The sequence below is a fragment of the Lepisosteus oculatus genome, chromosome 4 (genome assembly GCF_040954835.1).
Source record: "Lepisosteus oculatus isolate fLepOcu1 chromosome 4, fLepOcu1.hap2, whole genome shotgun sequence".
Lineage (NCBI taxonomy): Eukaryota > Metazoa > Chordata > Actinopteri > Semionotiformes > Lepisosteidae > Lepisosteus > Lepisosteus oculatus.
Genome location: NC_090699.1, coordinates 26221598 through 26237861, shown reverse-complemented (window position 1 = coordinate 26237861; position 16264 = coordinate 26221598). Strand labels below are relative to the sequence as shown.

General features: G+C 34.9%; 1 protein-coding gene across 7 annotated transcripts in view; it reads left to right on the top strand.

The window, feature by feature from the left end:
* ptprea (protein tyrosine phosphatase receptor type Ea) overlaps nucleotides 1-16264 on the top strand; it is a 118945-nt gene that overhangs the window by 65552 nt on the left and 37129 nt on the right. For 4 of the 7 annotated variants that reach the window (XM_069188995.1, XM_015347016.2, XM_015347012.2 and 1 more), the window contains exon 2: nucleotides 14687-15005. The gene's annotated coding sequence lies outside the window, so the exon portion shown is untranslated. Of the gene's footprint in view, nucleotides 1-7190; nucleotides 7210-13316; nucleotides 13339-13625; nucleotides 13728-14686; nucleotides 15006-16264 lie in introns of those variants that run through there. The other 3 variants (XM_015347013.2, XM_015347015.2, XM_015347014.2) reach the window with 3 other exon arrangements.

The following is a 16264-nucleotide window of genomic DNA, read 5'->3' as shown; positions in this document are numbered from 1 at the left end:
TAAACATTTGTGTGTGTGTGAGATATTGCATAATTACAATTAAGGAATAACATTTACAATGCCTTACAAAAGTTCTTTTGCACCAACAACCCCAATAGATGACCTATGTTATAAATGTGACACAGAAGCCCATTTTCTTTTATTTGCACTGTAGTCAATGTTTCACAATCTATTCAAAGCTAGTGAAATATTTAGTTTTCAAGACACTGTCTATGTTTATAGTTCAAACATTAAAAGTAATTAAACCATTTGCGGATATTTGCATTGTATATCTCTTTTGCCATCTGATTTTAAAAGGAACATATTTTGTTTGTGTAGCATACAAAAGCGCTGCACTGTGTGCTGACACACTGAACCCAGGGATTGAGAAAAGTAATAGGATTTAAATAGGATTTAAGAACCCTAGCTACTGTAGTGGTTCTAGTCTGATCCTTTTGTGCTTTGCTGTTCCTGATGTCCACATGGTCCTGTTTTAACAAATGGTGGTGAAATTACACATCTAATTTTTAAGAGTACTAGTACACATCTCATGAACTACATCCTTCAAGTCTGTTGTGTAGCACGTTTCCCAAGAAAACTAGCAACACGATGCCCTTTTTCCTCCTCTGGCCATGACAGAATCCGATAGCACTAATAGGCTAACTGGTATTCCTGAAGCCATAATCTCAAAATCCTGTTTTTTTCCCCACTTCGTTTTCTGATACAGCCTTCTCTGGGTCTACTGCTCACCTAATCACGACTGACCTTATTTAGGAATGAGTGGGTCATTGTTACCAGCTGATTTGGTCATTGTTTTAGAACAAAAATCTTCATTGTCTTTTCTGTTTTCTGTGCTTATCATGATTGTAATCCTGGCTATGGAGCTCCTTTCCATAATCCAGATTTGATGTTAACGACAGATTAATTCATGAATTTCTAACCCACATAGAAAATAATCGTCGGTGTTGGCTGCTATTGATTGCTGTCCTCTGCATTGGGCTTTCTGCTAGCTTGCATTTGTTTAATAAAATTGTTTGCTTTGTATTAATTCCACTTTTAATGTGAGGTGAACCATTTAAATGTGGACATGTTCCTGTAAAATTATTAAAACTCAATGAAATATAACAATTTGTAGTTTTTTCTCAATACAGTCTTTTCTTGAGGAGAGATGTGTAAAATCTCCCCTCAGAGATGGACGCTTGCTGTTCTGAGTTCACGCAATATACAGTTCATACAGTTAATCACACCAGTCTGATATGCGGCAGTGTAACATGAATGGAAAAGGAATGGCACAAGTTACATCTCTACATCCACTTGAAGTCTGTATTTTTACTAAAAAAGCCCTTTGCTAACTACAGGATAATGCTCTGCAAATAACGTTTTTTGAAAATTAAATACTGATCTAAACAGTATCACTTAAAATTGTCTAGCCAGTTATAGCCTTACAAAAATGACACAGAAGATTGCATACGAAACTTGGAAGTGTTTCTCAATGTGATTTCTCTTATTTATCAATAAAGGACAGTGTATACCACATGGGTCTTTGTTTTCAAAGATTGCAATACTCTATAGAAATCCCCCATTTTTAAATAAAATTAAATAGAGATGTAAAACAGAAATGTCATGGTTAATCCTCTCTAAAACACAAAAATGGCTTTGAACAGCCCAGGTCCGGCAAATTGAGAGTTTTGAAAAGCATATGGGCTTAACAAAAAAATAATCTGAAATGATTCTGCATATAGTGCAATAAACAAAATATAAACAGGCGTAGCACATTCCACTTTGTGCTTTAGTTAATTTGAATACAAATGACTGTTAGAAAATGCGTTAAATTGTGTTGTACTCAAGTATGCAGAGAGCCCTGTGTATTTAATGATGGATTAATGATTGGAGAAAGATAATCATAACCTGTAAAATAACATTTACTCAGTATGATATAATAGTTTGATGTATTTGTGCTTTTTTAGTGGGATATCAGTCTTGGTAACGTATTTTATTAAAAAAAAATCCTCATAAATCAAATTCCTTTTAACCATTCCGGTTACTATTAAGAGTTCATATTGAATAATACTAGCACACATTTAATGGACGTAGTAAAGAATTTCTGAAATATTAAATAAACCTTCATACAATTTAACATCAATGACCCACAGCTCCCTTCAGTAATGTGTTTTCAACCAAATCTCTGTATGTATCTGCAGTATGAACGTATTGATGTAGGCAGGGATATAAATTAATCTTCCACAGTTCCACATGTACTGTGTGTCTACAGTATGTCTTTCATTGTAGCCATACTGGGTTTCAAAACTCTGAGAGGATGTGGATGTTCTAGATCATAGTTTTTGGTTCCATATTTCAGTGGTTTCTTGTTACAGTAGGGAAATTCACAATGCTGGCTTTGTCAAGATGTCAAGAATTAAATCCAGAGACTCCTTATGGGTGTTGTTACCTAAAAAACCAACGTGCTGTGTTTTAGTAAGAAAAAAGGTAAGGTTTTAAAGTCCTGTAAATTTGTGCAGGCCTGCCCACCATGGCCCCAGAAAGTCACTGTTCTTCTGGATCCAACTGGTTTCCAACTCTCATTTACTTATTAAAGCAAATCTTGACTTAATTATTCAAAATAAATATGGTCTTTAGCTAGTGATTAAAGACACTTTGGTTTATTCATATAAATGGTTGTCATTATTTAGGTATGTCTTGGAGCTGAATGTATAGTGATAAGACATCCTTATGGTCATCAGCTATAAAATATATTTTACCTGTATTTCATATGGAATGGTATTTAAAGATTTCTAAATACTTTTTATGACCTGGAAAACTGAATGAATGCACCTGAAGTTTCAGACTAGTGTTTTTAATTTATGTCACTACTTCACACATGAGTAAAATACTCCTTTTAATGTTAGTGCTGAAGCTGAAGACTCTGAGTAATTTATTGTGTAATGTATTTCCACAGCTGAACACATTGCATATAAAGGGAAATTCTGTATCTTTAAGGCATTCAGAGAGTTGTAAAATCACCATAATCCTTGCAACACCAATATTCCTGCCATCATTTTAAAGTTCAGGGTCTTTCTCGAAAGCCAGCTGCTGAAAATGGGCCTTCACTGTAATAGGAAGCAACTGGTTCAGGTTTATGTAAAGCTCTCACTATAAGTCAGGAGATGTGTGTGATGGGGAGTACAGTGGCATCCCAAACCTGAGCCCACAAGCAATCCAAACCTCAGCCCAACTCCACAGATTGGGACACTGTTGTGTTTTTGCTTTTCTTGCTAAAAAGTTGTTGGAATGGATTGTGAATGGTTTAGGTCATCAGAAGACCCAGTCCATCTGCAGTTACATTACCTCCAAAATGAAGAGTTAACTACTCATGTGATTTTCCTCCCTTCTTGGTAAACAGGCTTTTGTGTAGACTAATTTCAATTCCTCTTTCCATCTTTCAGTGGTCCTGGTTAGTATTGTTTGTCTAGGACAAGGTGATCAAAACATTGGTTATTAAGGCTGTTTTAAGTTTAATTTTCTCATTAAAATTATGACATAACCTACAATGTAGTTATGCTGTATTAAAATAAGCCACAAATCTGTTTTGAGTATGTATATAAAAACTTTTTAAACATTTGTGGATGTTTATAGGTGAGGTTAGTAAGAAGTTTATTTTAATCTGAGACTAGCCTAATATAATGTTTTTTAGTCACACCCAGTAATAAACCTACAGGATACAGAGTAGTTTCACTGTAATTATGTTTTCTTCTTCTTCATAGTGATTTTAACCATTAATTTGGATTTTTTTTTTATCTGGCTGAATTTGTTTTTTACACATCAGTATTTTAAATGTAGAGTATGTGATTGGTCAATGTCTATATCTTGTTAGTCCGAATTCTGTCTTTAATGATGTAATTAAATATATCATAAACTTGACCTGTGGGGCCTTTTATATTCTGTGTTTCTCCGCAAGACTTGGTTTACTGAATTCACAAGTCTTTATACAGTACATCGAATGTCTAAAGGAAGTAGTGTGACCTCATATCTCAGGCAGGTTTGTAACACCACTTCACTTTGACAGCAGGACTACCACACACACAGGATGTGATCTAATTTTGTTTCCTTTTATATGGTGAAAGGTTGTTGGGAATCTCATTCAGCTTTACAACAGTGACTAAGACAAATGTTTCCTAATGATTAAGAGCCAAAGTATTTATTGCAAGAAACACATGATTTAAAATAACCTGATGTGAAAATGTGATGAGAAGAACATTTAGCCCATCCCAACGTGTTAGGCAGCATGTTTTTGCTGACTCAATAAGGTGGTAACATTTCTTTAATTATATATTCAGAAGTTAAAATTTGAAAATGAAAGCATAAACACACAAGCAGTTTTACAAGTTGGATTCTACATGATACTGTAGGTAACAACAGATGCACTGTAAAGCGTTTGTTATAAACTATGCATTTTGGGTCTTTTAATCCCTCATATGCACAAAACGACCAACTTAAGAATATAGAAAATAGAAAATCTTATTTTTTAAATAGAAAGTTCCTTATTTTTTACATAATGTAGATGTATATTATTAGAAGACTGCTTTATATAGAGCTTACTGTATGTGTTTTTTTCTGTTTTTGTAAATGTTCTTGTCTTTTTTTCCCAATACTCTTAAGTTTTGCGTTGAAACTTTTTCTGGAGGATACTTCCAGTCCTCTGCTCTCAACCGGTGCTGTGTGAAAAGCTTCCTCTACTAGTTTCATTTTTGCTCAGCAGTGCTCTGAATGACTAATGTAACACAGATGGCCTAAAGACAGCCGTAGTCAGCCTACTTGCGTTAACCAATGATGTATTGATGATTGTTTGCCTACTCTTCCCTTGGTCCATATTGATGAAGGCATGCTAATAGTATAGAATGTTCTGGTGGTACATCTCTTGGGTTATATTATCAACATTTGTTTTTGTTTGTGGCAGAAAAAAATGTTTTTTCAAAGTGGTTCCAATGAATAGTCTTTTTTAAGCTGGTGTAAAAGTACACCTTACTCTGCAGATGTCCAGAATTCTGTAGCAATGTATAAGGAACTAGAAGATGCTAATGCCACACTAAACAGGAAAAGAGATTGAGCTACAGAATGTGGGCAGTTGAAACTGTGAATTTTACACTTTTACTGTTCACTGTGGAATTGACCTCTGCTTGTTCATTCTTGCAGCCTGCACACTAACCCCCTAGCCTATACTGTGTGCACACTGTTTACATCTCATTCAGAACTTGTAGACATTTATTTAAAGTTGTTTTTACTGCTTTTCAAAGTTAAAATTTCCAGGCAGTTTTTATTGACAGGTTTGGTATTAATTAAGTTGATCATTTTTTGTTGTAAACATATTCTCATATTCTACATGTTCAGTATTTTCAGTGGGTTTTTTCTAAATAGGCTTGATTGGTTTCTTCCAAACTCAGCAGGTTCAGCTTCTTCTCTGCATAAAAAGGAAGGAAGTTTTGCATAGATAAGGAACCAAAAACTGTGGTAACATTTTTCAGTAAATTGAAAGATTTGTGAAATTGCTCCAAACACCCTTTGTGCAGATCTGCCTTTGTGTTTAGCTTTTCTTATACTGTGTACTTGTTTGCTTTATACCAGAGCAAGACATTGAGTTTAAACACTGAGTTTAAATATCCTTGAAATAGTGTGTCAGTCATAGTTCTGATTCTCTTTTAATCTTTGATAGTTACATGCTTTTTTGCAAAAACCTCAATGACAGCAGGAAAATAACACTGTAACTCTTGTCCTTCTGAATGGCAATCAGAAAAAGTGATTTCACTTATTAGTGCCATTCACTCTTTTCAGTCTGTTGTGCCATCATGAGTTCAAGATTGTAACCTGCCGATATTCATTCTGATACCTGAGCAGGTGGAGAAGGACTGTAGCAAGTCTCCCCAAATTGTAGCACAGAACCTTCAAGCATTGTTTTCCAAAAGACAGAAATCGGATTGCATTTAATTCACCAGGTACAACAAGAATTGAATGCTTTGTGAATGTTTGGAATACTTGGTGAAATAGGTTTGGCTTTAACGCGCTTGGTTAACGGGTAGCCTTTCATTCATAGGCCAAGGAGTCTTGAACCTCCTTCAGAAGGAATGGGCGAGCAGCAAGGTGAAGATGCAGTGGAGGGAGGATGCTTGAGGTGAAAGCAAGGGGATCTGTTTGTGTTTGATATTTGTATACTGTAGCTAAGTTTCTAATGATGGTGATTAAATACAGCTGTGTGAGATTGACGTGTTGTTGTTATCCCTGCAGTACTTCAATTAATAACTTCCATTTGACAAAAAACATGATCGTTGTGATTGACACAAAAACAAGCCATAGTTAAGAATAATCCATGTCCAGTAGATTATACACATGAACTGTGCAGTAAATGTATGACTTTTTAAATCAAACAAAAATATTAGGTTTTTTTTGTATAAAGTAAGATTAGACATTTTTCCTGCAAATATTTTTGTTTAAAATTGGTCAAGACACAAGTTTTGAGAACATTGTGAATTTCTTGATTAACTGGTATTTATGAAATTTAAGTATTTTTTAATCAAAAACTGTCCCCAGATTCAAGGATGTTGTTCAGAACAAATTTTGATTTTTTCAGACTGTTGAATCAGACTGCAAACATGACATCTAATTTAGAGTTTGATCTAATTCACTTCTTTTCTTTCTTTAAATACCATACTTTGGAAACTTATATTAACTTGTGTAAGTTACACCAGTGAATATACTTTATGTGCAGTGGCTGATTGTGGTCCTTCTTTTCTGCTTTGAATCATTTCTGTTGTGCTCATGGTTTACATTTCCTTCAATAGTCAGCCTGCCTGTCTTTTGTATGCTATTGATTTCTGTGGCTTGATTAGCACGCAGTGTACTGTACTGTATATTCATAAAGGTTTTAATTCCTCCACTCGCACTAACAGTTTGGGTTTTGCCTTGCCTGGGCAAACGCAATATTTAAAACAGAAAATCTGGAGAAAAAAAAATTATAATTGCATTTGTATTGCACAAATTTGGGTAGCCCATTAACTGTTTCAGGTTTTATAGCTTAATATGTTATGAAATCAGCCTCTTTGAATTGCTGTTTTTAGCGTTTTCTCTATTACTGAATACTGCTTACAGTCATCCTCCATTTATAGTTGCGGGTACATTAGTCAATGTTCAAACTGCAAATTTGCAGCAGTGTTTTTTCAGGGAGAGCATGTCATGTAAGAGGTAAGCTAACTTTCTATACAACCAGCTATATTGTACGTTTTCCTAAATATGTTGTGTACTGTATCCATGTATTAAAACGTTAAAAAATGACTTTTGTTTTTACAAGTATTTATTGTTCCTGTGTATTTTAGAGATGCAGAAGGTCCCTAAAACTTTTAATTTTAGTAACTGGTTTTTAAACATCACTTTAATGCATCAATTTAACTGGATGTCTTGTGATGACACTTAGAAATTTTTAGCTTCGACTTTTTGAAAGCATGTCACTTTTGCAGCTCCCATGAACTGATACGGCCAGTCAGTTTTAAACCTTAAACAGTTCATTAAATGGGTTCTCTTTGTTAGTATCTGATTTTATAATTGGCAAGAGTAATAGTAAATTGAAATTGTGTAATTGCGGAGTCATTTTCCCCAATTCCAGGACTTTTTTAATGCTAGGACGGTATCATTTATTATGCATCCTATGCAGTTACAGTAGGTCAAAACATGCAGCCCAAAAGCACTTTAATTCATACAATTGCATTAATTAATTTACATTAAGAATTTTTATTCTTTGTCAGTAGGTATGAAGCAAGAGAACTTTAGTTTTTTTTAATTCTCAAAAAATTAAACCTTTTACTGACACAGCTGCGCAGGTCATGATTCATAACATTTTGAAAGTTCCTTGGCTTCACCTTTTCTGCATAAGATTCAAGCTCTAATAATTTGCTTGATTGAAGGTCTCTTCAGTGTTTCTGATTAGAGCTAGATATTTATACAGCTAGAAGACAGACAATGTGATATTCCTTTTCCCAGCTAGGTCACGCATGACCTCTTTTTGAGTTTATCTCCTTGGAATGATTTTTATGGCAGGCACTACAGAAATGATTAATCTAAAATCCCATGGCTGCTTCCTACTTAACTACCCACAAATACTTTTTGGGATATTCGGTTATACGACACACTCCATTTACAATGACTCATGTTGTTTTTAACTATGTTACGGAACATTTTGAGGGTGTGGATTACAAGTTAATAGCACTTTGGAGATACTACATATGCAGGTGCTGATATGTATTTTTTAATATTTCATACTACATTTCCCTAGGAACTTCATAGTTTACACATTAACTAAGGAAAATGTTTTAAAAACACTACAATAAGAAATGGAAACTAACCAATCTTAAATCAATGTTATTGAATTAGTGATATATTTTCTTGCTTTAACTTCACCAGCCATAGTTATGTATCAATTCACATTACTTTAGGTGCATTGAACTTATAAAAAGTTAATGCAATTATTTAATTACTAAAGTAAAACCATTGAGACATTCTCAGCTCATAATGTTAGAAGGATACATACTGAAACTAATTTTTATTTTTTATTTGAATGTTAACATTTATAAATGTAAGAATTAGAACATTAAAATGAATTTGTGCTAATCCTGCCTAAATTAGATTTTATACAACTCCCTCCTTTTCAGGTGCTATGTAATCATCAGGCCAGAGACCTAAAGTAATCCCTTGAATAACAAAGTCAATGAAGGACTTTCAAAGTAGGTCACTAGAGATTTCTCCAGTCCTCATTTTATTTTCAGAGACGTTCTGCCCTGTCTCTCTCTGGGACTTGCATTAGCCATCCTGGAGAACATATTCTCTGGCCCTGTGGAACGCATGTTAGAACCTGTGTTCATCTGACTTGTCAAGAAGCATGCTCTGCTCATGTGTGCCATAATCTGGAAAGAAGTCCTGTTTATGTATTTCTACATAAGGTATACTATATGTAATACACATACATCTTATACCTATTTACAGCACAGTGTCCCCAGTCACTGAATTCTTGGTTTGTCAATTATGGTTCAGAGGGAAGAGCACCACCTACTGGTCCATCTAACCCACTTACAACTTACTGCAACAAACATACTTATTACTTGCTGCAGCTGGGCTTGGTCAATACCCGGAAGGGTGACCTTTGTTTCTCAGATCTGACAAGATCAGGTTACAAAAAAGTAATATTGCTTTTATTGTAATTATGCTCACAACATAAAAAAATAAATTAATATTTTGTCTGTTTCCATGTTTTATATTTTGCTTATAGAAATCATGCAGATATAAAAAGAGTTGTGCTTTAGTCCTGTTCTTTAAAGGACACATACTGTCCCCCCATCACAGTCTAGGCAGATCATTTCATGAGAATGCTAGCCTGTTTTCCAAAGCCACATTTTTGTTCTGAAATGTCTTGGGTCTGTAGGAAACAAATGTCTATAAAAATATTTTGACTAAAAAAGAGATAATGAAACAGTTAAAAAAACATACTGCATACAGTCAGAGAGTTCACACATTGAAACAGATAAGTAAGGGAAATGTTTTTAGTTCTTCTATGTCTGTGAAAACAAAAACATTGGAAAATGTATAGCTATTTCTTTCTGCACAAGCTACATTGCATACGCAGGTAGCTTCAAATTAAATTATAAATCTATTTTTAAATTTATTAAATTTATTAAATTTTTTAAATCTATTAAGGTCATGCGAGCTGAAAAGCATGAAAGTTTGTTACATAATTTACACTATATTAAATTTATGTAATACAGGTATTCTTAAGGTAAACCTTTCAAATTAAAAAAAATCTCCATAAATATCTGTCATTATGTTTGATTAACTGTGCATTCAATACTTTTTATTTGGTTATTCAAAGTAATTTTATTATATTATTCACATAACTTGTACGTTGTATTGTTAATCCTAATAATCACTGTGATATAGTCAATTATGCAGTTAGGCGTTTTCCTAACTAGATTGTTGTGACAAACTCATACAAAAATTTTATGAGAAATTAATGTGTGCTTCACTTACAGCCACATTTCCTAAAACAGATTCCTGAATCTAGGTCTTTGTGATCTACTTTTGGTAAAATGGTGACACTTGATTAGCTGTGATATTTATGGAACTATCTGGGGAGACTGTTATCTAGATACTGTACGTAATGATGAACACAGAATTGAGCAGTGTTGCGCAGTAGCAAGGGAGAATCTCCTGAAGGGATTAAATGAGCAGCATACAGGTGCCTTTAACAGTGATGTGAAATGCTGATTCTGATAAGTATTTCTAGCTAACTTTATGGTAGTCTGAAATCTGTTACTGACCTGAAGTTTCAAGGTGGAATTTTGTTTAGCTTTGTTCTGTACTTTACCACTTTGTGTTGCCATACACTGAGTAATTAAGTAAAAATGTATTCGTACGTGCTGCTGCTGTAGTGTAGTATTTATGTTTATGAAGCTGTTATTATTCATAGGAATGCATCAATGCTGCCTGTACAACATTGGATTATCAGAAAAATTATAATTAATTTGCCAAGACTGTTGCTCTAAAAATATCTTTGCATAATATATACTGAACATCAAAAGAAACCTGTCTAGAAAGGTTCAGAAAAGCATAACCAGTGAACAGGCATATGCTTTCCTAGACTGTACGAGGTACTATATGTGCAGCTGATATTATTTCCAGCTGTGACTTTCACTACAGACCACCTTTTGATGACAAATGTTAATCAGTATAATGAGTTTACCTTTGTAATGCTTGATTAATAAAATGTCAGTGTGCACTAGAAATCCAATCGAGTACTTTTCCTAAAGCATAAACTTTTGAATTTTTCATAGCAATAAATGCTAAGTTTCCTTTCATACTTACAATATATTCAGTGCTTGGGTCAGTTAAAAAAAGCTTTTAAAAAAGCTTGCTTGGCATAATTGCTGTAACTGTAACTATGCATTGTGAATACACTTGGGCAAGAGGTCAGAATGAAAAGTCCCAGTGGAGAATACCAGCCTTCCCCTCTGTGTTGTCAAGGTCAAAGCAACATGAGGTGTCAGGTGGAATATTGCAAGATGCCAGGACACACCACCTGCTCTCTATTGCCCTTCTCCCTGAAGTGTTAGCTCACACAATTAGAACACCAGGGGTAGAGGAGAAGTAGGTGACCCTTATAATTGGATCTGAGGTTGTTTTACATGTATAAGTACTGTACTGTATATATAACCAGATTTCATTCACAGAGCTCTCAGCCAGGACTTCATCTTTTGTTTAAAGGCTAGGCTGCTGTTCATTGTGATTAACCATTCTGATTACACCCAACTTTCTCTACTTAGGGGATAATATATATATATATTACTTTCTTAGGGTACTGTGATTAATTCTTAGTGTAGATACACTAATGTAACAGGCTTCCACTAAACTATATTCAGGAAATAATATTAAATCACACATACTGTACCACCGTATCAGGCCAAAGTATTGGTGACTATGTGACAAAAGTAGAGCTGTAAATCTTCAAATCTTTCCTTTCGTGGCTATAATTATTGACATGCAGTTGATCAATAAATAGCCTACAGCAAGCCTAAGAACATATTAATTGCTATTGGTTTAGAAGGACATTTTCATACATCAAAGCAATTTTAGGTGAAAAAATATTAAAGTAAAGCTAAAGCTTTCTCTTTACACAATGTGATGAATGTTGCAGCATTGAGTATAGGTCATTTGTGAGAGGTACTGTATATGTTGATGCCTAGTGACAGATACATCTGTTCAGGACTAAAGTGTTACTTCCTCTTTAGCATCTCCAGCAGAGCCTGCATGCTTGGTCAGTTATGAAAAGACATTGCATAACTTATTGGCATCTGTCAATGATTGAGACATTTATCAAATTTTAAAATGGATAAGATCTGCATTATTATGTTCTTTATATATTATATTAATTATATTATATTATATGAATGTACAATGTATATTATTATACATAATGTCTAATCATTAATGTCTAATATATGATTATTATTATTATTAGATTATTTTTCTAAGGCATGTTATAGCCCGCTTCATTATTGATATGGCTATACCACATCTTCTGAAAAGGTGACTGGGCTCAGCACAATGTCTTATTGTCAGCTGATCGTAAGTTTTAGACATTTAGCCATGACAATTAAAAGTATAGATTATGGATATTGAGAATACTGATTTGGCAAACTTCTGTTATATTAGACCCTCTCCTGTACAAAAATACCTATACTCTCCTTCCTTATCTAGGCAGATTACATGCTACTGACTAATTACAAACATACAGTACGTACTATACGTATGCATACATCCCAAAATTAGCTCTCAACCTTCCTGTACTGTACTGACAGGGCCCTGGTGTGAAGCTAAGCTTCTTGCTCTAGCATTGTCAGCTCCTCCACCCTTGTTTGCTATCAGCAGTGTCATGTTAGTTAGTGCTGAGAAGACAGATTAACCTGCTGTCTCTTGGCCATCTGGAGTGAACACTGCTCTTTGAGGCATGGTGATAGTGTATACCAAAGACACTAATTTCTTTTGCATTAAAACTTTGATTACAAAGAGATGTCTTTCCTAGGTAGCCAAGGTATGGGCTAAAATTGAATAATCATTTTCTTAGCAATTAGCATCTTTGTTGATTCAAAATATGTTGGCTTTAGTTTCACCTTAAACTAGGATTTCTTAAGCTATAGCTGAAATGGGATATCCAATTGTCTATTTTATTGTACTCTGCATTTTGCATTTAAGCCATCATCTTGCCATTAAAAGTCATTTAACAATATAATTCACTAGCCACAACACATAACTGTGTTTTTCCAGCAATGCATTTTTAGTGAATTATCAATTTACCACACATGCCAGGTTACAAAACAAAAGACACTTAAATTTGCACTAGCATTTAAATTTGTATTAGAAATTCCAGAATTACCAATTATTATTTGTAATATCCCTACCTAATTTGTTGTATATTTTTCACCTTTTGACAACCAGTTGTGAACCCTGCCAACAGGTGAGAATGAGATATTGTAGACAGACTTCCCCGATCAGTCCACATTCAAGGTGCTCGTCTGTGAGCATCACAGGCAGCACAGCCCCAAACTGTCGATTTATCACAGAGTGGATGAGCGGCCTGTCCCTTACAAACAGCACCATGATCCTGGAAGCCACTGGGGTCAATGTGTCGTTGGGACTCAAGGAAACCATGGCCAATCTAATCCTACCCTACATTCAGTGGTACTCATAAAGTTGTGCTCTGCCAATAGGGGAATCCCAGTCACACTCACAGTCGGGGATGGCATGGCTCAGGCTTGGACCTGCAACACTCAGGTGAGGGGCTTTGTCAGCTGAGCCACTTGGATTCCCTGAGACAGATCAATCTGCCAGACACAGTGCCTTGTAATGTTCTTTTTAGAAGGTTTTAAATCAGTTTCATTTAAGCTTTTATGTACAGTACATACCATAGAAATCCTAAAGCATGAAACCTCATTTTATAAGACGTCATACTGTAGATTCTTAGTGCAGTGGTTTATTCCTTGAAGCTTGACTTTACTGGACAGCTTGTACGTAACAAAAGGAATCTGCCAGTCTTAAATGTTACTTCATTACCACCACAGTGAAAGCCAGTGCAAGCCCATCTCAGCCATGCTACACCATCACCATAGCAACTGCTTGGAATGCATGAGGGCTTGGATTCTTCTGCTGCAGAGTATTCTCAGGTAGATACATTGTGCTTTTTTCCCCCTCTCTCACACACTCTTTCTCTTAAGGGGACTGCAGAGATTAGACAGAGTATTGAAAGAAAGAATCCATCCATTTATATACATTTTTAAGGCAGAAATTGAAAATATCCAGCATCTGGGGTGTATATCCCCCCAAACACATCTGTAATATCTTGTTTCCTCAGAGATTAAAAATGAGAATGTACAAATAGTAATTTCAGAATTAGATCTTTACACATGATGATACTGTTATTTATTTCATGTAATAAATTACATATTCAGATTTTGTGTACATTTTTGTATTTTAATAAAAGACAATATGTGAAATGATATATGTTCATTACCATTTACCTGTATCCTACTTTGAAAATAACAAATTCAAAGATCAGAACATCTGATCAGTTCAATGCATTATTAATGTATTTTGATTCTCATTTTTCATTGATCAATAAAATGCTTACAGTATTTAGGCATATTGGAATTCAGTTATTGATTAAGCAATGCTAGCAAATTTCTCTGTTTTGTAGCAGCGTGGTTAAATCGATGAAACATATGTCTTGCTGAACTACCAGGGTTACCGAACATTCAGTTTAATTTCAAAATGTGCTTATACCCTGTTTCACCAATTACACCTTGCTGCTTAGCGTGCCTTGCTAGAAACCGGAGCATTGTTTTATAGGACTGGCAGATGAGCACATTACTTGAATTTGAAAGAGTCTCCCAGGAGGACCAAGAATCATCTCAGTATCTTGGCTCATGCTCTTTCAGGTTTACTGATTCTGTTTCCTCAAGCTAAAGCCTGTTCTCCTAGCTTGAGTCTGTGTGAGCTGCCTCATTGCAGCCCTGCCCTCTGCGCTGAGGCTGTGGTTTCTGCTGAGCTGTGTGAGAGAAGGAGGACCACATGCTTACGTGTGATGTAATTCATTATATACAATTTTCCTTCTGTCGTTTCACAGGTGCCTAGAAACCCTGTAAGCAATCTGCTAAACCGAAGTGGAAGATGCCTCATGAAGTAAGCCCGAAACTGAAATAGAACTATCAAGTCTCAGCTGGTGAAGCACAAAAATCTGCAGTTCCTGTTTTCCTCCAGGATAAAAAAACCCCAAATACTCCCAGACGGAGAAGCTACAGAGAGAAATAACTATGTGAATACACCAGACTTTTTGCTGGTTTGCTGTGAACATCCTGGAAGATTCGACTGAAAATACCTGGTTAAAGTATGTAATGGACTACAAGGTTTGCCTGCACTGAATCACTGAAGCCTGCCCAGTAATTGTAAGTACTTAATGATAAAATTTTGCAATCCAAAATGGTAGTATAACTACCTCCAGTCTCCATATCTCTGACATAAAATGTTTAACTTAATACTATGAAACGTCAAAACACATCTTTTGGTTTGTTCTGGTCTTCATGTTTCTTACGGGTTCTGCTCATGTGCATATTAAATCATCATGGTTGAATATTTCTGAAAAGATTTGCCCACAACTTATTCATAACTTTAGGAAATATCTGAAATTTGAATTGAGGCTGTTTTTTTCTGTGTTACATTTTGTTCTTGCAATTTAGTTGCTTAGGTAAGTTCATATGAGTAATGAGTTTATATTTGCATCACATTATTGGGTATTGATATTGTTAAGGCTGCTTAGGAATTTCATAAACTACTCATTTGCTAAAATATGAATCTAACTACAAACTGAAATAATGTACTGACTAAATAATATTGTTGTTTTTCTAAATTAAGAAACACTAGTATCCACTTCCTTAAGAGTAATTTACATTTGCAATGGAGTGGCTCTAAATCAGGGCACAACTTCAACCACATATTTTGTGAAACCTTTATATGGATCAGTCTTAAACTACATCTATATCTTGCAGTTTCAGCTGGGAAGTTGGTTAGTGTATGGTTGTGAGTTCAAGCCTCACCGGGACCTGTGTTAACATCCATCTTAGCAATTCTATAGCTCAGGTCTCGTAAACTAGGGGTCTTGAGTTCAAAACCTAGTCCAACATTACAATGTTTATTTCTTGGCTTCTTTTAAGATATGGCTGGATGAGCTCCTTAGATTAATTAACTAATGTCTGCCAATTGGGCTAAATGGGCTGGATGGCCTCCTCTCATTGGTAACCTTTCTCAAATAAGTTCCTTATATGTAAGATAATAGGTGACACTCTGAGTGCGGGTCAACCCACAGTATAAGGGCTGAATTAACAGTATGTGAGAATGGTGATACAGTATATGTTTCAAGGTGAGGGAACACAGTTTATTCAAAACATTTAACTACAGCAGATTATTGAAGTAATTGGAGAATAAGCACATTATCTCTTACAAGTAATTGAGTTTAATGATGGATTCAAGAGGAAAGTATTTGATTCATTTATACTATTGAGAAAGTGAGAAAAATGTATTGTTGGCTATGTAATAGGTTGGCTGTCATAGGTTTTCCAATCTTCTTTATCTCTATGTTTGATGAGCCTTCTACTAACTAATTCTGAGCCAATTAATCAGTTCTTTTTATTTCATGATGTTTTGCAGA